This window comes from Aotus nancymaae, unplaced genomic scaffold (assembly GCF_030222135.1).
Source record: "Aotus nancymaae isolate 86718 unplaced genomic scaffold, 86718_ANA_hifiasm-v0.15.2.pri h1tg000022l_1, whole genome shotgun sequence".
Taxonomy (NCBI): domain Eukaryota; kingdom Metazoa; phylum Chordata; class Mammalia; order Primates; family Aotidae; genus Aotus; species Aotus nancymaae.
Window position 1 is genome coordinate 35,300,114 of NW_026988435.1, and position 21,764 is coordinate 35,321,877.

The 21,764-nt window shown below is 45.8% G+C and overlaps 1 protein-coding gene across 1 annotated transcript in view; it reads left to right on the plus strand.

Moving 5' to 3' along the window:
• HUNK (hormonally up-regulated Neu-associated kinase) overlaps nt 1-11,057 on the plus strand; it is a 286,592-nt gene extending 275,535 nt beyond the window's left edge. Inside the window, exon 12 of the transcript XR_010343928.1 lies at nt 9,723-11,057. The gene's annotated coding sequence lies outside the window, so the exon portion shown is untranslated. The remainder of the gene's footprint in view (nt 1-9,722) is intronic.
• The last annotated feature ends 10,707 nt before the right edge of the window (nt 11,058-21,764 follow it).

Here is a 21,764-nt window from a genome sequence, read left to right on the forward strand (position 1 = left end):
AGTAGAGACGGAGTTTCTTCATGTTGGTCAGGCTGGTCTCAAACTCCTGATCTCAGGTGATCCACCCTCCTCAGCCTCCCAAAGTGCTGAGATTACAGGTGTGAGCCACTGTGTCTGGCACATTTTTAAGTCTTTTTCAAAACTGTTCAGCCTCCTGAGCCTTATGCTCTTTGTCCCACCCACTCTTGAAGCTGGAGAAAGACAGCTTTCTTTCGGAACTTTGTCTTTCTCAGTTGACTTCCCAAGTAAGCAGCAAACCCCTCGATAGCCTTGTTATCTACTTTAGCTATTAGGCTATTGGGTTTTACTAGATTAAATCAATAAAACATTTCCTATAGAGCCATATCATAAATTGAAGTAAATTCAGAAAGAATACCAAGCTGCTATCTTTTAGGGGGAGTCTGGAAGCCTGTTGGTTATTGGATTTGCTTTCTTTGTAGGGTCTTCTGTGTGCTACAGGCACAGTAAGAATAATTCAGAGCAGTACTGGGAGTTGGTTCAATTTCATGTCATCACTTTTCAATGAAGGGAGTGTATTTCCTGAGTAGTAAATTAATATATTATTTGTGGCAGCTTTTCTGTCAAGGGAGCTTTCCAGACATCTGGTTCCAAAGACATATGGGTTATATATTTGTACTTCTTCTCTGTGGACATGTTTTTGTGACACACAGTTATCTCTAGGAGTTGATGTCTCTGGGCACTAAGGGACTGGGATTGGGGGGAGAGTGCTGAGGAGGCTTTGAAAGAGAAGGTGAGGCACATTTCAGGCTTCGCAGTCCCCCTCCACAGGTATCCACATCTGAGCTGGTGGTGTTCCGATAATGAGGCATTTGGGGCAACCAGTTCTGTAAGCACAGAATAGCTTTATTTGGAGCAAACTCGAGGATCAATTGGAGTAAAGTGGTTTAAAACTTAAAGATGGCACGTTGAAGAGAGGAGAATGCCAGGAAGCTGTATCATTTACAGGTGAAAAAAATAAATGGGTCTAACTGCAGGGACTGAGCTATTTGTATTTCCTACTTGGAAGATGGGCCATTGGCTATTCTGAAAGCAAACGCTTTGGTTTACATTTAAACTCTATAATGTTTTTTCAAATGTGTTCTTTCTAGTCCTGTTACCATAGCCAGCTGGAAAGGGCAAATTGCAAGGCTATATTGGGAACAAGGCTTCTTGCCGAAAGTAGGGCAGTGACATTCTTGGCAGGTCTGAGACAAGAATGCCTTGCCATGACTTCTTCATCAGTGTTCAGTGCTCACCTCCTCTGGCAACCAGTGTGCTAGACCGATTAGGCTTTGCTATGATCACAAATTAAACTCCGAATCTCTGTGACTCACCCAATACAGGCTTATTTCTTACAATATTTTTATGAAGCTGGGCTGACTTCAAAATGACTGTGTTCCATGTGGTGACTCAGGGATCCAGGCTACATCCAGCTTGTGGCTCTGTCCACTCAAAATGGAATGTCTTTGGCTGCTCCAGCACAGGGGGGCATAGCTGGAGAGTTTTTCACCAGCCCTTAAGCGCTTTTTAAGGGGTCTTATCACTTCTCCCATAGCCCATTGGCTGGAACTGGTCATACTGCCTTGCCTACGAGCAAGAGGCTGGGAAATGTGGGAGACAGGGCTACTTGGTGTGCAGTTAATATTTCTCCCACCTCAGGGAAGGTACAGCTGCCTGCCACTTATGTGTTCTTTGTTTTTCTTTTTGCTTTTGTTTTTAGACAGAGTCTCCCTCTGTCACCCAGGCTGCAATACAGTGGTGCAATCTTGGCTCACTGCAACCTCCACCTCCTGGCTTAAAGCGATTCTCATGCTTCAGCCTCCTGAGTACCTGGGACTACAAGCATACGTTAACACGCCCAACTAATATTTGCATTTTTAGTAGTGGTAGGGGTTTCACCATGTTGGCCAGGCTGGTCTCGAACTCCTGACCTCAAGTGATCCACCTGCCTCGGCCTCCCAAAGTGCCAGAATTACAGGCATGAACCACCGTGCCTGGCCGAGATGCCTGCTATTTAAAGGTACCCTAAAACTGGACTAGCCTTTTCCCATTTTACACAATTATAGCACCTCTTACTAAGAGTTGCTTTTTTAAAAAAATAAAAGAATTAGCATTGGTAAATGTTAATATTTAAGGAGAGTGTTTTGGGCTGAATTCTTTCCCCCACAAATTAATATGTTGAAACCCTCAGCCACAGTACCTCAGAATGTGACTACTTGGAGATAGAGCATTTAAAGAGGTAAGTTAAAATGAGGCCATCAGGGAGGAACCTAATCCAATCTGACAAGTGCCCTTATAAAAATGTGAGATCTAAATACATAATGGGACACGAGACGGAGGAAAGACCAGGTGAGGACACAGGGAGAAGGCAGCCTCGGGAGTGAAACCTCAAGATGAACCAACTCTACCAACGCCTCGATCTCAGACTTCCATCCTCCAGAACTGGGAGGAGATAAATGTCTGTTGCTTAGTCCCCAGTTGGGTATTTCGTTACAGTACCCCAAGCCAACTAACATGGGGAAAAGGTCAGAAAGTAACATTTACATCTTCTAGGAATCTCACTTGTTTTACCCCATGTGCCAAATTTCCATTTATTGTTTTCTGACTAAATCATCCCCAGAAAATTTCTCTTCTTTGGAGTGAAATTCCACCTTTTCTTTCTTTTTTTTCTTTTTAATTTTTTAATTTTTATTTTTTTAGAGACAGAGTCTCACTCTGTCACCCAGGCTGGAGTGCAGTGGCATGATCTCGGCTCACTGCAACCTCTGCCTCCTGGGTTCAAGCAATTCTCCCGCCTCATCCTCCCAAGTAGCTAGGATTACAGGCACATGCCGCCATGCCTGTCTAATTTTTTGTATTTTAGTAGAGCCGGTTTCATCCTGTTACCCAGGCTGGTCTCGAACTTCTGAGCTCAGGTAGTCCATCCGCCTCGGCCTCCCAAAGTGTTAGGATTGCAAGCGTGAACCACCATGCCCAGCCTGAAATTCCACCTTTTCTAAGTGTTTCCTATGTGTTAAGCTCAGTGTGCCAGTTATTTTCAAGTTTCTTTCTTCCTTTAATCCAGAGGTCTGTAAACTTTCTCTGTTAAGAACCAGATAATAAATTTTAGGCTTAGCAGATGCCTGTTACACATTAGTCTGTTGCATATTACTCTTTGCATTGTTTTTAAGTTTAGTGGTTTTTTTTTTTACAACCCTTTAAAAATACGGAAACCATTCTTATCTGCTGGAACTACAAAAACAGGTCATAGCAGATTTTGGCCCTCGGGTAGTTATTTTGCTAACCCCTGATTTAATCTTCACAAAAACTCCATGAAGTCTCATATTTTCTGTGTTCTATAGATTAGTTTTGTGGGGTTTTTTGTTTTTAGTTTTTGTTTGCTTTTTGAGACAGAGTCTCACTCTGTCACTATGCTGTAGTACAGTGGTACAATCATGGCTCACTGCAGCCTCAACCTCCTGGGCTCAAGTGATCCTCTCCCCTCAGCCTCCCAAGTAGTTGAGACTACAGGCACTTCATTTTTTTTTTTTTTTTTTTTGAGATAGAGTCTTGCTCTGTCGCCAGGCACCAGGCTGGAGTGCAGTGGCGCAATCTTGGCTCACTGCAACCTCTGTCTCCTAGGTTCAAGCAATTCTCCTGTCTCAGCCTCCTGAGTAGCTGGGATTACAGGCGTGCGCCACCACGCCCAGCTGAGTTTTGTATTTTTTTAGTAGAGACGGGGTTTCACCATGTTGGCCAGGATAGTCTCCATCTCTTGACCTTGTTATCCGCCCGCCTCAGCCTCCCAGAGTGCTGGGATTACAGGCGTGAGCCACAGCGCCCGGCCAGGCACTTAATTTTTTAAGTTTTTTGTAGAGATAGAGTCTCACTATATTGCCCAGGCTGGTTTCAAACTCCTAGGCTCGAGCAATCCTCCTGCCTCAGCCTCCCAAATTGCTGAGAATACAGGTGTGACCCACCACGCCCAGCTGACACAATCAGGACTTCTGCAATCACACACTACAAATGTTCATGTTAGGAACTCGCCACTTGAAAGACACAGAGAGCTCCTTTGTGACATCTGGGCCAGTAGGCTCTCAGAAGGGCCTGTGGCTAATGGTAATAAACTTGTTAGGAATTTGTCAAAATGATTCAATCTAAGGGAACTTGGAAGTGGGGAGAGACCCTGGTTCTTTTCTTTGCCACTCCTTCCTGCATTGCTTTTGGTAGATTTCCAGGGTTGGTCGCCAGTCACAGGAATGGCAGTGCTTCTGGAGAGCCATTCTTGTCTCGAGTCTGTCGTTGCCATTTGGCCCCACCTTTAGATTCATCCCTGCCTCCACCTGTGCAGAATGGAGCATGGCCCTCATCCCCAAGTGGTTTTCCATTCAAGCTGTTTCCCTTTTGTCTTTTGTGAATAGCCTCTCAAAAATGGGCTCTTAATTGCTTATAAAAAGACAGAGCTTACTCAAAGTCTCAGGGAACAAGTCTAAATCTGGAGCAGTTGTGAAGCTGGATGATGCTTGGAGACAGATCATCACCATTACTCACAACTGGATGACGTGTGGGCCATGGGATGGACAAGTGTCCCCGCCAGTGAAATATGAATCATGTCATCTGAGTCAGAGAATTCCAAAGAACCATTCAGAGTCCTTGCCACCCACGGCCCATTGAATTATTTGAGCCATTCTCACGTTCAGAGCATTAGGGCAAGTCAGAGAATCACAGGAACAATGGCGGTCACCCCGCCCTGGGCTTAGATCCCCAGAAGTTTGAAACAAGACATTTCAGACTTTCAGATTCTCAGGCTAAACACAATGCAGCTTGTGGAGTATCCTTTTTACAACTCACTGCTACTTTTTTTTTTTTTTTTTTTGAGACAGAGTCTCCCTCTGTCACCCAGACTGGTGTGAGAGTGCAGCGACGCAATCTTGGTTCACTGCAACCTGCACCTCCCAGCTTCAAGCGATTCTTGTGCCTCAGCCTCCCAAGTAGCTGGGACTACAGGTGTGCACCACCATGTGCGGCTAATTTTTGTATTTTTAATAGAGATGAAGTTTTGCCAGATTGGCCAGGCTGGTCTCTGTAAGGTCAGCCGAGAGGAAAGACAAGTAGACCCAAAGTCAGGCTAGTCAGACCTGCTGGGCTGCTCCTTGACAAGCAGAGGAGGCAGCCTGGAGCTTACAGGCTAGGGGGGGTTGATGGGGGTTGATCATGAGAGTGGGCAAGCTATCCATTCTGAGAAAAACCACATCCCCTAGTTGTTTTTGCCAAATCTTAACAGTCTTGCACTATTCTAGCTAGGGTTACCTAACATTCAGGAGAAAATGGGGAGGGGTATAGATCTGTTGGCAGCAATAGTAATAAGGAGGGGGTGGAGGGTGAGGAGCAGAAAGGGGAAGGAGGGGAAGGAAAGAGGCTGATTCTTTACCTGACAGTCTCGAACTTCTGACTTCAGGTGATCTGCCCACCTGAGCCTCCCAATGTGCTGATATTATAAGTATGAGCCAACCCATCCAGCCTCACTGCTTTGAAAACAAAACAAAATCTTTTTAACCTAAAACTAATGTGTTATGTAGCCCAGATACAAAATCAGTGTGAATTTTATGAGTATAATCCTTATGGTCCTCTATGCTTTGGGACATCCCAGGGAATCATTTTAATAAGGAGATGATGCATTTGAGACCAGAATGGAGAAATGATGCATTGAAGAACTCACAACTTGTCAGTTGCAACATCTGCCTTCAAGCTCACTTCTCCTCCCAGGAACTTGGACAAAGACTCCAGAATTAAAAGAGGATCTGGGGGTGCTTTGAGGTGTCTGGCATCCACTCAGTCCCTTTTGTAAAATTTTGCACCACAGGGAGGGTGGACATGTTCATGGCCATAGTAGGAAGAAGGAAATTGATTTGTGAGGAATGTCTGGAGGAAGACAGTGTATGTGAGTGCTCTTTTCACCTTCCTAAGCTTGGTTTGTCTTGCCCTCCTCTGAGTACTCCTAGAAGCACTGACTACCTGTAATAATTGCTACATTACTGTTTCTCCCAGGGCTCTGGGACACTGTCTTACCCATCTTTTTTTTTTTTTTTGAGACGGAGTTTCGCTCTTGTTACCCAGGCTGGAGTGCAATGGCGCGATCTCGGCTCACCGCAACCTCTGCCTCCTGGGTTCAGGCAATTCTCCTGCCTCAGCCTCCTGAGTAGCTGGGATTACAGGCACGTGCCACCATGCCCAGCTAATTTTTTTGTATTTTTAGTAGAGACAGGGTTTCACCATGTTGACCAGGATGGTCTTGATCTCTTGACCTCGTGATCCACCCACCTCAGCCTCCCAAAGTGTTGGGATTACAGGCGTCAGCCACTGCGCCCGGCCCCTTACCCATCTTTTTAACGACACCCAGTGATCCAACCACATGGATGGATGAATGGATAAAGGGATGGATGAGTAGATAATGGCTGAATGGTCGGTGGGATGGATGGGTGGATGATGGATGGATGGGTAGATGGTGAATAGATGAATGGTGGAATGGATGAACAGATGATGAATGGGTGGGTGATTGGTAGATGGATGGAAGGATAGATGAGTAGATGATAGTTGGTAGGATGAATAGATAGATAATGGATGAATGGGTAGGTGATGAATGGATGGATGGGTGGATGGATGGATGAATTGAGTTAATAATAAATGTTAAGGGTTAGATGAATTAGATTAGTGGGTTTCTGGGAGGGCAGTTCAAGGAAAGGGAAATACTTCCTAATCCCGGGTGTAAACTCTCAAATACACAATAAACAACAACAACAAAAAAAGAGGGCCTAGAAAACTAATAGGGCTCTAACTTTGGGTACAAACAGCCTTTACAGCATTGACTCCTCTTACCACAGATCCCCTCTCCACCCTGGAAGCAAGGAATCACAGACCCTGGTTGCACAGTGAAGCCATTGCCCCCGTCATCAAACGCATATGTGTCTATTCGACTGTTTTCCCTTGGTGACCTTATAAAGATTTGGCAAGGAGATAAGATGACTATCTAATAAGCCGGAACAGGTACTCTGCCACTCTCTCCACTCACACAGCTGGTTTGAGGCCAGCGTACTGAGGCCCAAACTGATCTGTAAAGTTGGAGTAAATTCTGACTGCAGTACTGTGCAGCCTAGCTTTCCTGTCTTGCCGGCCCAAGCTTCCAGCTGTGTTGTGCACAACCATCTCAAAGCCATAGCCAGCTAATTAGGCATTTTCACAGGAGATGAGGAGCTAATCAAGGTGATGTTCACACAGCAATGTCTCTCCCCAGCTAACCTGGTCACTCCCCCGCTGCTATGGGCAGAATTATGCCCCTCAAATTCACGTGCAAACCTTGACCCCCAGTACTGCAGAATGTGTCTGCATTTGGAGCTAGGGCCTTTAAAGAGGTGCTTAAGGTGGGCCCTAATCCAATGTAACTGCTGTCCTTATAAGAAGGGGAAATTGAGACACACAAAAAGACACACCAGGGATTCGGGCACACAGAGGAAAGACCATGTGAGGACACTGTGAGAAGGCAGTCATCTGCCAGCCAAAGAGAGAGGCCTCTGGAGAAACTGAACCTGCCAACACCTTAATCTTGGACTTCTAGTCTCCAGATCTGTAAGGAAATAAATTTCTGTTGTGTAAGCCACTCAGTCTGTGGCATTTGTTATGGCAACCCTGGTAAACTGATACACCCACAAGCCCAGGTGTGGAAATAATGAAGCCCCTTCATGGAGAACAAATGGGCTGTTTATTCAGAGCTTGCTGTAGTAAGGGAGTTGGCCACCATCAATTGCATGGGCCAGAGACTCAAAGGCAGGTGGAGGAGTGGGAAAGTGTCACTGTGGGAAAAGGGAAGGCTTCAGCTATGCTCTGACGGGAGGCTGTTGGCACAGGGAGCCTGGGTGTGGCCTAATTAGAAGTAGGACATTGTATTAGTCCATTCTCACACTGCTGTAAAGAACTACCTGAGACTGGGTAATGTATAAAGAAAAGAGGTTTAAGTGGCTCATGGTTCCACAGGCTGTCCAGGGAGCATAATTCTGGCATCTGCTCAGTTTCCGGGGAAGCCTCAGGAAACTGACAATCACACCAGAAGGTGAAGAGGAAGCGGGCATGTCTTCATGACTGGCGTAGGAGGAAGAGAGTGATAGGGGTGGTGCTACACACTTTTTAACAGCCAGATCTAGTGCTCATTCACTCACTATCACAAGAACAGCACCAGAGGGGAAACCCGCCCCTATGACCCAGTCACCTCCCACTGGGCGCCACCTCTAACACTGGAGCTTATAATTTGACATGAGATTTAGGCACAGAGCAAAATCCTATCAGACACCCTATGTGATTTTGGTGTTGGGGGAATATTTGACTTTTTTCTGAGATGGAAGTGAGGGCAAAAGTAAGGAAAGCCGACAGCCATTGACCAAGTCCTGACCACTCTGGGCCCACAGCTGCAGAGGTTTGGCTTTGTGGGTCAGTTGCTGCAGAGGCTGACGGCCTGAGTTCTATCGTCGTATGTGATCTGGCCATTGTGTGTTTGTGTATTCAGTGTCTAACAGGAGTGGTGGGATGTCTTCTCACTCGTGCCTGTCTGCTGCATTCATTTCCTTGGGCTGTTATAGCAAATTATCACGTGCTCGATGTCTTACAACAGAAATGTATTCTCCCACAATTCTAGAGACAAGAAGTCTGAAATCAAGGTGTCAGCAGGGCCACTCCCTCCCTGAAGGCTGTAGGGGAGGATGCTTCTTTGCATCTTCCTGCTTCTGGTGGCTCCCAGCAGTCCTTGGCATTCTTTGGCCATAGGAGCATTCCTCCATTCTCTGCCACAACCTTTACATGGTGTTATTCCCTGTCTGTGTCTTCATGTGTTCTTTTTATAAGGACACAAGTCATTGGTTCTAGTTAGGGATCCTCCCCAACCCAGTATGACCTCACCTTAACTAATTACACTTGCAATGACCCTATTTCCAAATAAAGTTACCTTCTGAGGTCCCAGCAGACATGAATTTTGGAGGAGACATTATTCAAACCAGTATGCTAGGTAAGGGCCCTCTTCTGCTATCACCAGGGCTGAAAGCCTGGTGAGTCAGGACCTGACATGGGGCCACAATGGGGGATTCAACTCTGGGACATCTTGGGACATCCAGAGCAGAAGATGTTAGGATGTGGCCTTTGCATGGAAACTTTGAGACCCTTACAAAAGGGAAGAAAGGAGTCCACATCTGACCATGTGGACTGACTCACAGCCCCACTCCAAGGAACACAGATCCTGGGGCCAAGTTGATCTGGTGACCTCCTAACATAGACTTTCACAAAGGAACCAGAGAGACAACTAGGATGACTTGGGGGCTGGGGTGGAGGCTCCTGATTGTGGGAATGCCGTGCCAAGGGTTTATGAAGTCTTGACACGACCTGTGATTCCTCAAAAAGCACATAGACTGTCAACATGTTGTTGACTCTCAAATTGTATCTTTAGAACAGAATATCCTCTAGAGCATCAGGCAGATCTATCAAACCCCAGAGAATATCCACATTCAACGTCCAGACCCAATGAGCTCATTCCCCGAGACCAGGTCTTCCTGCACTCCCTCTTGCATGATGAAGGACATTACAGACTCCACTTTGCCCAAGCATCATCCTGAACCACACTCTCCCCCACCTCCTGCATCTAGTCCAATCACAATCTTATCAGTTCTACCTCTTGTTTGCTTCTCGCTAAGTCAAGTGCCCCAAAGATCAAGGGCCAACTCCGCAGGGGAGGATGAAGTACCAACTCCAGAGGGGAGGATGAAGCCCACTCTCTTTCTACTGTTGATGTTTAGCATGGTGCAGTGAAATACACATCAAATCAAGAACCATCTGCAAAACAGGGATTTGAGGTAATAAGGCGCTATTGCTAGAATGTTTGTCCCTTCTGAAACTCATATTGAAACTTAACCCCCAATGTGATAGTGTTGGGGGGGTTCCTTTAAGAGGTGATTGGATCATGAGGGCTCTGCCCTTGTGAATGAATTAATCCATTCCCTGGTTAATGGGTTCATGGATTAGTAATTTATCACTGGAGTAGGTTAGTTGTGAAAAAGCAGGTTGGCTGTCTCTTGTGCTTGCCATGTGATTCTCTGCACCACTTCAGGACTCTACAGAGAGTCCCCACCAGCAAGAAGACTCTCACTAGGTGCAGCTCTGTGACCTTGGACTTCCCAGCCTCCAGAACTGTAAGAAATAAATGTATTTATAAATTGCTCGGTCTCAGGTATCCAGTTACAGCAACAGAAAAGGGACTAAGATGTAGGATCAATATGATGATTAAAGTTAATATATGCAAGACACTTAGGACAGGCTGTACGAAGTGAGTGCTACAGAAGCATTAGCTATTGCATGGTGGCTGTGCTATTGTGTTATTGGATAGAGTCAAGGGGTCTGGGTTCTCAACCTTGATCTGCAGTAAGCAGATATGGACAAGTTGCCTCCCTCTCAAGGACAGATTCCTCACTGAAAATAAAAAACAAAAATAAAACAAAATCAGAACTGATTTCGGCCCCTTGAGAGACTCAACCTGTGTTCTTGTGTCACTACTCTTTTTCAAAATGCTTTTGTGGAATTCTGTTTTGCCCATGAAATTCATTTTTTTTCTTAATAAAAACCAACTTTTTATTTTAGAATAATTGAAGATTCACAGAAAAGTTACAAAGATAGTACAGAGACTTCCCAAATACCCCTCATCCAGTTTCCCTTGTTGTTAGCATCTTATTTGATCACATTACATCTGTCAAAATGAAGAAAGTGGCATTGGGTTATTATTATTGACTAAACTCCAGACTTTACTTGGGTGTCCCTAGTTTTTTTCCTTAACGTCCTCTCTCTTTCTGTTCCAGGATCCAACTCAGGGCACTCAATTGCATTTAGTTGTTATGTCTTCACAGTCTCCTGCGGTCTGAAGCAATTGGTCAGTGTTTTATTGTTTTTCATGACCTTGAGAGTCTTGAGAACTGGCCCAGTATCCTATTAAAGGTGCCCCAGTCTGGGTTTGTCTGTTGTTTTCATCATTAATAAACTGGAGTTATGGATTTTTGTTAAGAATGCTACAGAGTTGAAGTGTCCTTTTCATCATATCATATCAGGAGTACATGATTTTACTTATGATATTGACCTACATCACATTGCAAAGCTTCTCTTTCTCCCTTTCTCTTTTTTTTTTTTTTTTTTTTTTTGAGACAGAGTCTCACTCCGTCACCAGACACCAGGCTGGAGTGCAGTGGTGCGACCTCGGCTCACTGCAACCTCCGCTTCCCGGGTTCAAGCAATTCTCCTGCCTCAACCTCCCAAGTAGCTGGGACTACAGGCATGCGCCACTATGCCCAGCTAATTTTTTTGTATTTTTAGTAGAGACAGGGTTTCACCGTGTTGGCCAGGATGGTCTCAATCTCTTGACCTTGTGATCCGCCCACCTCGGCCTCCCAAAGTGCTGGGATTACAGGCGTAAGCCACTGCACCCGGCCTTCCCTTTCTCTGGTCTTTGGAAGTAAGTCACTAAATCTAGCCTACCTTAAGGTGTGGGAGGGATTGAGTGCCACCCACTAGAGGGGGGAGTATTTACATATAATATTTCAAATTCTTCTTTAAGGAAGATGTGTCTCTTTTCCCCCCTTATTTTATTTACTTGATCATTTATTTATATCAGTATGGACTCATGGATATTTCTTTTACAGTTTGGGTTATAATCCAATACAGCATTATTTATTTTGCTCAACTTGTTGCAGCTTTGGCCATTGGAAGCTCTTTCAGGCTGATTCCTGTTTCTCTTTCACATGCTTCCTTCCCTTTGGTTTTTGAGCACTTCCTTACCTCCTGGCACTACGAGATGCTCCAAGCTCATGTTGTATTTTCCCTGCTCCAGCCCTAGAATCAACCATTTCTCCAAGGAGCCTAGTTCATTACATTCTTTTGAATGTTACCAGTTGTGGCGAATTCAATTTCTTTGTGGGTGGAATTAACAACCAAAAGTCGATTGATAATCTTATCTGGTGAAATAGATTGGTCATCAAGAGCGTCAAATAACATCTTTCATCAAAAACTGTGCGACAGCATACACACACATATTTATAGCAGCACAATTCACAATTGCAGAGATATGGAACCAACCTAAGTGCCCATCAACAAATGAGTGGATCAAGAAAACGTGGTATATGTACACCGTGGAATACTACTCAGCCGTAAAAAGGAATAAAATCTTGTCTTTTGTAGCAACTTGGATAGAGCTAGAGGCCATTATTCTAAGTAAAATAACTCAGAAATGGAAAACCAGATATTGTATATTCTCACTTTATAAGTGGGAGCTAAGCTATGAGGATGCAGACATAAGAATTATATAATGGACTCATTATATAATTCCCGTGAGCAAGAAGGTTGAGAAGGGGGGTGAGGGTTAAAAGACTACACATTGGATACAGTGTACACTGCTTGGGTGATGGGTGCACCAAAATCTAAGAAATCACCAGCCTGGTTCAGTGACTCACGCCTGTAATCTGAGCACTTTGGGAGGCCAAGGCAGGTGGATTGCCCTAGCTCAGGAGTTCAAAACCAGCCTGGGTAACATGGTGAAACCCTATCTCTACTAAAACTACAAAACAATTAGCCAGGCATGGTGGCATGCACCTGTAGTCCCAGCTACTCGGGAGGCTGATGAATTGCAGAAGAATTGCTTGAACCTGGGAGGCAGAGGTTGCAGTGAGCTGAGATAGCACCACTGCACTCCAGCATGGGCAACACAGCAAGACTTTGTCTCCGAAAAACAAAATAATCACCACTAAAGTACTTATCCATGTAACCAAAAACCACCTGTACCCCGAAAACTATTGAAAAAAAATTAATTATTAAAAAACAAACAAACAACAACAACAAAAACCCAGTGTGACAGGAAGTAAGCTTCGAGCTTGAAGAATTGTCAAGGCTGAGAAGCAAACACAGCCAGAGTTTCTTTTAAAAAAAGACTTTAACATTTTGCAATCACTTTAGTATTTATGCACAAAACAATCTGATCAGCTCTCTGCTTTTGTCAGATGCACTGAGCATGAACAATGTCACAGATGCTAAAGGAGCAAATGAGTATTCTCTTCACTTTTGAAATGGGTATTTTTCTTAAGTCTCCGGGATGTTGAGGCTTCCTACAGCCAATGCTGATGCTTTACTTCTGGATCATAAAAGAAACACCATGTTCCATGCTCAGTCATTGTTTTTCTCTCAAACAAGCTGGCTTTTTATTTTTTCAAACTTCCCTTGAAAAATCAGAGCAAATGCCAGTGCTTTTGAGTGTAAGCTCATCATTCAAAATTGTTAGCAATTTTCACAGAAATTTCCCTGGTGTTCCAGTTCTCCTCCCTCTGAGTGTAACTCTCAGCCAACGTGCTCAGGATGACTTGTTCCACACACTGACCGGTTCAGCACTTCCACAGCTCTTGTGAGTGACGAGGCTCCATGGCAGAGCCATCTCCTTCCTTCCTTAAACCTTCCATGACAACCCCTAACTCTTGTCTTTGCCATCTGTGCTTGACTCTTTCTCCAAATGTTTTTTTTTTTAACATGTCAAATGTCTTGCTGGCCCCGCTGAGTTACTTTATGCAAAATGTGAGACTCTTTGTTCCTAAAACTGCTATCATTTTCACTCAGGCAGGAGGCACAGGCACTTCCTTACCCTCTGGCACAAATCTACCTGCAAGACGGGTTGTAGCAAGTCCCTGGTAAGACTGGTTTTTGATTTCTGCCAGCCTCAAGGAACACCTCCTTGGATACACAGAAGTCTATTTCATTGGCTGGACAGATATTCATGGTGTTAAAAATGTCTGTCCTGTCCTTAGAAGGACTACGTGTCTCTCAGCTAGGAGACGCCCCCAGAAATTTCCCGTCAAACACTATTCCACAGAGCCCCCATCAACGACAAAAAACCATGCTAGTACTGCCCTAGATCAATCCAACACAGTTCCAGTGTGAATCTTTCCTCTCTTTCCCTTCTTATCCCAACTTACCCACATTTAATGAAAATGCTGAAATCGAAACTGACTGAAATAGAAATTGCTGCTCCCATCTTTGCACGTGGTTCAGTGCATCTTGCTCCCCTGCATTCCGGATTCTTCTCCCACTGCTTCATTGAAATTGCTCTATAGCTTCACAAGGAGCTCCCTTGTGGCAAAATATAATAGACATTCTTCATTTATTTCACTGGGCTCTCTCTCTGTCATGGTGGAAATTGTGTGTCCCCTCACCCACCCCAATTCATGTGTTCAAGCTCTGATCTCCCATGTGACTGTATTTGTAGATAGGATCTTTAAGGAGATAATTAAAGTTAAATGAGGTCATAAAGGCAGGGCCCTACTCCACCAGGACTGACGTCTTTCTAAGGAGGTAGAGGAGAGAGAGAGAGACCAGGGATGCGTGCACAGAGGAAAGGCCATGTGAGGACATGGCAAGAAGGCGGCCATCTGGAAGCCAAGGAGAGGCCTCAGGAGAAACCAAACCTGCCAATTCCTTGATCATGGACTTCCAGCCTCCAGAACTATGAGAAAATCAATGCCTCGTGGAAGGCCCTCAGCCTTGTATTTGCTATAGCAGCCTGAGCAAACGAACACACACTCCTTCTAGAAACACTCTACTATCCCAGCTTTGTGATTCTCCTCCCACCTCTCCTGGGGATTTCCTCTTTCAGGTATTCTGAGTGCTGCTGTCTCCGTCTTCCATCCACAGCCTTCTCGCTCAGAGTTTTCAAGCATTTCAACTCCTATTCCCAAACCTAAGTCATGAACATCTATGTCCCCTGGAACTTCAGATGTGAGTGTCCAATTTCTGGTTGGAAGTCTCCTAGGTATCTCACAGGCACCTCAAAGTCAACACGTGCAAAGCTGAACTTACCGGTTTCACCTGTTTTGACTCTAAATCTGCTCCCATGCCTGTGGTTTCTGTCTGTATCTGATAGAGGCCCCCAAGCCAGGCTCCTGGCCATTATGTTTCCCTCCTCTTTTCCCTCGGTTCCCACATTCAACCAGCCTCCAGAGTTTGCTCTGTCCCATCCTCACTGAGGCCTCTCCCCTTCCTCAATAGCCAATACACAGGCCTTTGTTGCCTCTGGCCAAGCCTATCCCAGCAACCATCTGATAGGTTTTCTGAAATCTATCCCTTGTCCAACTGGCCACTGCTTTTAACTAATATTAAGCTTTGACATTGTCAATCCTTAACGTCTGACGTTAAATATTAAAGTTTAATGTCTGTGGTGCCTCTAGAATAACTCCCAAGCTAACGTCCTCACTCTTTAGCAAGACTGTAGGGCCCTGTGCAGCGTGGCCCCTGCTCACCCTCCAAGCTCAACTTTTACTATTTTTTTGCTGCAACTCTGTGCTTTAGCCAAGTTCAGGGTGCACTTTTCCGTGCATCTGCTGTCTTCTCTGAGGGCCCCGCTTGCCTACTCCTCCTTCCCATCCCAGAGTCTCGCAGGAATTCTCACATCCAGAACCTCGTCGTCACTAGGTGGATGTATTGCCTATATCAGTTTCCTGTTGCTGCTGCCACAAGTAACCACAAATGTATGGATTAAAACAACACTTATTCTCTTACATTTCTGGAAGTCAGAAGCCTGAAATGTGTATTATGGGGCTGAGATCAAGGTTTTGTTAGGGTGGGTTTCTTTGGAGGGTCTGATGTGAGAATCTGTCTCCTCGACTTTTCCAGCCTCTCACAGCTGCCTCCATTCCTTGGCTTGTGGCCCCATCAGAGTGCATGACTCTGATCTCTGCTTCCTTATCACACCTCCTTTTTTCTGACTCTAGTCCTTTCCTACCTTTTTTTTTTGAGAAATAGTCCCGCTCTGTCATCCAGGCTGGAGAGCAGTGGCGCAATCTCGGTTCACTGCAACCTCCACCTCCCAGGTTCAAGCAATTCTCCTGTCTCAGCCTCCTGAGTAGCTGGGACTACAGGTGCTCACCACCATGCCTGGCTAATTTGTGTATTTTTAGTAGAGATGGGGTTTCACCATATTGGCCAAGCTGGTTTCGAACTCCTGACCTTGTGATCCACCTGCCTTGGCCTCCCAAAGTGCTGGGATTACAGGCGTGAACCACCACGCTCAGCCCCTTTCCTACCTCTTATAAGGAACTTTGTGATTAGATTGGGTTCTCCCGGATAATCCAAGATAATGTGCTCTTGGTAAGATGCTTAATTTAATCACATTTGCAAAGTCCCTTTTGCCATGTAAGGTAAAATATTCACAGGTTCCAGGGATTAGGATGTGGATATCTTTTGGGACCATTATTCAGCCAGCTACACTGCCCCTCTCTGATTCTCCCATAACTATATGTGCACATCCTGATCATTTTGCTTACCTCATTATGTTATTATGTTAAAGTTATCTATTTCTGCGTCTGCCTTTCTCCTTCCACCCTCAACTATGTGCTCTTCGAGCATAGGAATAATGTCTTTCTCATCTTGTAGTCTCAGTTCTGGCTGGGCCTGGAATATAATAGGTGCTCAGCAAGCATTTACGGAATGATGAAATGAATGGTGATCGCCTCTTAGTTTTGAGATCTGATCTGTGGCCAGACTCATGTGCTGAGATTGCTAAAGATTCTAGCCAGTTCAGAGAGGAAAGGGCAAATTGTTAGCTTGCTTTCACCCACCTCCCAGGAAGGCCAGAGAAGCAACATGCATGGCTTTTAAGGAGCTGCAGGTCAGGGGTGTGCCCAGGCAGGGCAGCCCTGCAGAATCCAGGCGGAGAAGGCTAAGGGTCCTTCTTCCCCCATACAGGGGGAGTTTGAGGTTTGAAGATGTTAGTAGCCTAGATTTCTCACGTTGCTAAACTACATAGAATTGGAGCTCATGATCCCACTTGGACCCATCAACCAGATCCTCTATTGTGGTGTATGGGCTGTGGATTTCCTTCATTCTGGGCCAAGCCATGGGCTGCAGGATTGGGGCCACTATCCATGCTTCTTAGGGTGCGAACCTAGTGCCCCTATGCCCTGATTGAGGGCCACGCAAGGGCATGGAAATGGCTGTTTAGAAAGGTCCCCACAGGGCCACAAAACCTTGTGCCTTTCAGGCTTCCAGTGTGGCAGGCACCTTGGGGCCCAAAGGTCATCAAGTCCTGTGGTCTCTGCTGTAGGCTGTGGCGGGGTGGCTTTAGGGGATGGGGATGTTGGTGTTAGGAGCCCGTTGGTTTTGGTAAGCAATGCACCAGAGCTGAAAATATCAAGAATAAGGACTGGTGGAGCATGAATGAGACATTTGTATCTTTGAGGTGCACGTGGAAAAATGACCATTTCAGATTTGGGTTTGGGAAGGAGATTTTAAACTAAGAAGGGTTAAATTCAAAGGCATTGAGCCTTCCCTTTAGCCTCCTGAAGGGGATTTTTCAGGAAAGCAGTCAACTTGGGAGACGCAATGAGTTAGCTTACTAGAATTGTGGCAACAAATTACCCCCACACTGGACGGCTTAAAGAAGAGAAATTCATCATCGTGCAGTTCTGGAGGCTGGAAGTCCAAAATCCCCGTGCTGCATGGTGGGTTCCTTCTGAGGCCTGTGAGGGAGAATCTGCTCCAGGCGTCTCCCCTGGCTGCTGGTAGCCGCAGGTGTCCTTGGTTTGTAGATGACTCCTCTCTGTGTCTTCACTTCGTCTTCCCTCTGTGCATGTCTGTCTCGGTGTCCAAACGTCCCCTTTCATAAGAACACCAGGCATATTGAATTAGGGACTGCCCTGATGACTTCATCTTAACTTAATTACCTCTCTCAAGACCCTGTCTTATTCTGCTTGGGCTGTGATAACGAAGTACCATAGTCTGGAGCTTAAACAACAGATATCTATTTCTCACCATTCTGGAGGTTGGGAAGTCTGAGATCAGGGTGCTGGCATGGCTGAGTTCCAGTGAGGCTCTTCTCTCTAACAGCTGCCTTCTCCCTGTATCCTCACACAGCAGAGAAAGAGAGAGATCTGAGGTCTTCCTCTTCCAGTAGGGGCACTAATCTCATCATGGAGCCTCCATCCTCATGACCAAATCTAGCCCTAAGGTTCTACCTCCTAATACTATCACTTCGGGGGCTAGGGTTTCAACATATAAATTTGGGGTGGGGACACAAATATTCAATCTATAACAGAACTCCATCTCCCAATAAGGTCTCATTCTGACCTCAACATATCTATTTAAGGGAGATAAAAATTCAATCCAAAACAGCCAGCTAGCTGTGGGGTGAGAAAATTTGTTCAAACTTTCCCACAGTGACTAGAGAAAATTTTTCTCTGCAATTTGTGGGGTGTGCTGGCTTAGGGGTGGGAGTGTGGAAAGGGACAGAGGATCTGATGAAAGATACCAGAGTCCCGATGTGGTGATGAACGTTATAGAAAAGCTTCCTGATCGCCAATGGCAAGGCCACTAGTCTATTCGTGGCAATGACGTGCTTTCCTGCCCAGGAAAGAGCATCGGATGGGACTGAAGCCTTTTGTTTCCTTTGTCCGCCATTGGTCTGTCTGCTTTTCATCTTAGCATGATTATAATAAGAATAGTGATTACAATTTCTTCAACAAAACTTTATTTGCATCTATAACACTCTGGGCATTGTGCAGATTGTTGGAGATCTTAAGCTCTGACTTTACTGTGGTCCTTGAATATCAAAAAGAGAAGCACATTTCTATGTGTTACTGGAGAAGCAGCAAGAGACTTCCTGAAAGTTTTTTTCCCTTAATTGTGATAGTTAAGAAGCCCAGAAGAACAGGAAAAAGTAGAAAAAGTTACCACCAAGTCCCATGACCTAAATTTGGTGTATCCTCTTATAATTTTTTCTATACATTTATAAATGCGTGTGTTACCCCTTTATATGGTTTGTTCATTTTTAAAAATTTGTATTTTGAAATAATTTTAGACTCACATGTAAGTGGCAAAAGGAGTACAGAAAATTCCTATGTATTCTTCCCCAGGTTCCCCAGCAATAACATTAAAAAATTTTTTTATTTTGAAAATTGTGGTAAAATACAAATAACTCAAAATTGACCATTTTAAAGCTGTGGAAGTGCACAGCTCAGTGGCGTTAAGAACATTCAGTCCAGGCGCAGTGGCTCAGGCCTGTAATCCCAGCACTTTGGGAGGTGAGGCAAGTGGATCACCTGAGATCAGGAGTTCAAGACCAGCCTGACCAACATGGTGAAACCCCATCACTACTAAAAATACAAAAATTAGCTGGGCGTGGTGGTGGGCACTTGTAATCTCAGCTACTTGGGAGACTAAGGCAAGAGAATTGCTTGAACCCGGGAGGCGGAGGTTGTAGTGAGCTGAGATCACACCATTGCACTCCAGCCTGGGTGATAGAGTGAGATTCCATCTCAAAAAATAGCAACAATTTAAAAATTTTGTTTTTTTACAGTGTTGTTACATCACAGTGCTATGCCGACATCACCAGCATCCACCTCCAGACCTTTTTTTCATCTTCCAAAGTGGAAACTCTGTGCCAATTAAACAACTTCACATTCCCTCTCCCCACAGGCCCTGGTGACTCCCATTCTACTCTCTGTCTCTGTGAATTCAACTACTCCAGGGACTCAGGGGGCCCTGGCTTCCCTGCTGTGAGTGAACTTGAAGGAGCAGGGAGGAGTTTCCGACACCCAGTTTCCCTCCCCCTGGGCTGCGAGTCCAGTGGGTCGCTGGGTTTCCTGTGTCCTGGGTGACTTCTCAAGCCTGGTGACCTGGAATAGGGGTGCACAGTGGGAGGACAGAGGCTCCCTGATGTGTGTTTGGCATTGCCAATCTCCTTATCAGCTTATTGGTGCAATAAGCCACCAGACCTGGAAATCTCACGATAAGAGGCTAGCTGACAGGGAGCACTGATTTCTAGCATGTGTTCTTGAGGTTCAAAAGGGAAAACAGCCATTTGGGCTTTGCTTAGAGAATGAGGTTTCGGCTAACCATGGCTGATTGCAGAGTTGCTCCGTAGTGACTGTGTTTGACCTCGACCTCAATATCCCAGCAGCTGCCCCTGCTGTGTCTGTTCAGTGAAGCAAGCATTGCAACCATGCCTCCAAGTCCATCATCGCAGAGCCCTCCTGCCTCAGTTTCCAGCGGCTGCTGTAATGTAGTACCACTAGCAGGGTGGCCTAGAGCAGCACAGTTTATTCTCTCACAGTTCTGGTGGCCAGAAGTTCCAAATCAATGTGTTCAAACCAAAGCTTTTTTTTTTTTTTTTTTTTTTTTTTTGAGACAGAGTCTTACCCTATCGCCCAGGCTGGAGTGCAGTGGCGCGATTTTGGCTCACTACAACCTCCACCTCCCGGATTCAAGGGATTTTCCTGCCTCAGCCTTCTGAGTAGCTGGGATTACAGGTGCACACCACCACGCCCGGCTAATTTTTGTATTTTTAGTAGAGACGGGGTTTCACCATGTTGGCCAGGATGGTCTCAAACTCCTAACCTCATGATCCACCTGCCTTGGCCTCCCAAAGTGCTGGGATTCCAGGCGTGAGCCACTGTGCCTGGCTCAAAGCTCTTTAATGCTGGACAAGTTACTTAATCTCCCTGTACCTTACTTTGCTCATCTGGATAATGGGATGATAAGAGTACCCCAGGACACTCCTGGTGCTCTGCATAGACCTCCAGGGATCCCTTTTACCTGTTTGGTGTGTGCAGCCCCAGCTTTTGTGTGTTTTCCTTCTACCTGTTTGCACCTGTGACCTTCTTCAGACACCTGCTGATAGAGCTGCTTCACCTGCAAAAGATATAGAGTTGGAAGTGCCCGGGCTGCGTGATGCTCCTTGGAGGCAATGCACAGCATGCTGGTCTTCCCAGGGTGGAAATCGGGCTTGCAGGGTTCCCACCTGAGGTTTTATAGGGAGATACAGGGCAAGGGGTCCTGTAGGTAGGGTGACCACCGCATCCCAGTTTACCCAGGCCTTTCCCAGTTTTAGCACTGAAACCCCCAAGAAGGTGAGTCAGAGACACACTATCAAGTCACAGGAGCCTAGAAGGCAGCCTTTCTGAGTGATCATCTGCCCCTGGCATTAGGGTAATGCTTCTGTGCTCACATGGATGACATGGGACCCTCACCTTGGCTGCAACAGATGAGCCCAGCACTGCTGTGGAGAAGCTTAGGGAGTTTCCAGGGCCTCCCAGATTTTCTGCTGCCTGACCTCTCCCTCTGGCTGGTGATGGCAGCAAGTCCGCAGCCAGGAGTAAGAATGATGGGGGCATCCCGGGCATTGCCCCCCTTCATTGTGACTGGTGGGGATATTCCTGGAGGAATTTACTTTGGCACCGCTCAGGGAAGCTGTGAATGAAAGGCAGTTGCATAGACATTATAATCTGCAGCCGGGAACAGGCATGACGCTCTGGCGCCCAGCCGGCCCCATCTGTGTGGTGCCAACAGCTCCTGGGTGGACACAACCAGGAATTTTAAGGCATAGGCCTGTATTTGCGGTCCTTCCTGCTGGCTGTAAACCCCCGCTTGCTAGTTTCAAAGGCTTGAGGCCAAACGTACCACTGTAACAAGTTAGACCAGTTTATAAAAGAAGCCCAAGCTAGGAGGTTTTGCCGGTATTTCTGTTTCACATCGTCTTGCTCTCTGATTTAAATGTTTTGGTGAACTGCCCTGATGGTCACGATGCTGGTGGCCAGTGAAATCCTACCAAACCTTCCTGCACGCATTCTGCCCAGAACAGGGCTGGAGAACCCTTAATGATCACAACGCTGTAATTTTCCCCTCTTCACCATTCGGAACTATTGCAAAACTTTCCAAGGGATTGGCCTGATTCCCTGGGG